The sequence below is a fragment of the Gossypium hirsutum genome, chromosome A10 (assembly GCF_007990345.1).
Source record: "Gossypium hirsutum isolate 1008001.06 chromosome A10, Gossypium_hirsutum_v2.1, whole genome shotgun sequence".
Taxonomy (NCBI): Eukaryota; Viridiplantae; Streptophyta; class Magnoliopsida; order Malvales; family Malvaceae; genus Gossypium; species Gossypium hirsutum.
In genome coordinates, this window is record NC_053433.1 from 73976101 (window position 1) to 73977516 (window position 1416).

General features: G+C 39.6%; 1 non-coding gene across 1 annotated transcript; it reads right to left on the minus strand.

Moving 5' to 3' along the window:
- Positions 1–414: 414 nt before the first annotated feature.
- Positions 415–520, minus strand: LOC121208686 (small nucleolar RNA R71). The gene has a single exon (XR_005903817.1). It is a non-coding gene; the product is annotated as a small nucleolar RNA R71 (small nucleolar RNA).
- Positions 521–1416: the final 896 nt, after the last annotated feature.

Consider the following 1416-nt stretch of genomic DNA (forward strand, 5'->3'; position numbering starts at 1 on the left):
AAAATATGCTACCTCCTGCGATTACTGTTAATCAGAATCCTGCTTCGTGCACTATGTATGATTATGCTAAACATTCTTTAACATGAACTGAATCGGGCATAGTTAGACCTGCTATAGCTGCAAATACTTTTGAACTGAAACCTAACACAATTCAAATGATACAGCAATTTGTTCAGTTTGATGGTTTGCAGGACTAAGATCCCAATGCTCACTTGGCAAACTTTTTGGAACTATGTGATACATTTAAAATTAATGGCGTTTCTGATGACGCCATTCGCCTTCGGTTATTCCCTTTTTTGTTGAGAAACAAAGCTAAATAGTGGTTGAATTTGTTACCATGGGGTTCAATCACTACTTGGGAATAAATGACCGAAAAGTTTTTATTAAAATATTTTTCGCTGACTAAAACAGCCAAATTACACAATGATATCTCCTCTTTTGTGCAGATGGATTTAGAAACACTCTACGATGCGTGGGCGAGATACAAGGACCTTTTACAAAGATGCCCTCACCATGGGTTACCACTCTGGCTATAGATCCAAACATTTCACAATGGCCTGAACCCTTCGACTCGGCAGATGATTGACGTAGCCACTAGTGGAACTATCAATAATAAGACACCTGAGGCAGCTTACGAATTTATTGAGGAGATGTCACTGAATAACTATCAGTGGCAAGTTATAAGGACAAAGTCGACGAAAGCAGCCGGTGTTTTCAACCTCGACGTGGTTACTATGCTATCTAACCAAGTAAAACTTTTAAATAAAAAGATTTACGGTTTGTGTGCTTCTACTTAGGTACATCCAGTGATGAGGTACGATTCGAATGGAGGAGGAGCATGCACAGAATATCAATCCTTCAACCCTAGCATTGAGGAGGAATAAGTCCAATAAATGGGTAACAATAACTCTAGACCCCAAAATAACCCGTATAATAACACTTATAATGTGGGTTGGAGGAATCATCCTAATTTCTCGTGGGGTGGTCAAAGAAATCAAAGGCCACAATATCCTTCGGGTTTTCAACAACCACCTTACCAGCAAGAAAAGAAGCCGAACCTTGAATAGATGTTAACAAAATTTAGCTCGGTGTCAGAAACTCATTTCCAGAATACCTAGATAGCCCTTAAGAATTAACAAGTGTCAATCCAAGGGCTCGAAACTCAGATAGGCCAACTCGCCAAACTGATTTCTGAACAACCACAAGGTAGTTTGCTTAGTAACACTAAATCTAACCCAATGGAGCAAATCAATGCAATTACCATTCAAGATGCGGAAGGGTTAGTTGCACTTGAACCAGAACCAAAACAAGAAACTGTGGTAAGTAAAGGTAAGGGTGAAGTGGACCACAATAAACAGAGACCAGTGAGTAAAGAATACAAACCCTGTGTGCCATACCTAAACGCGACAAGGAAAG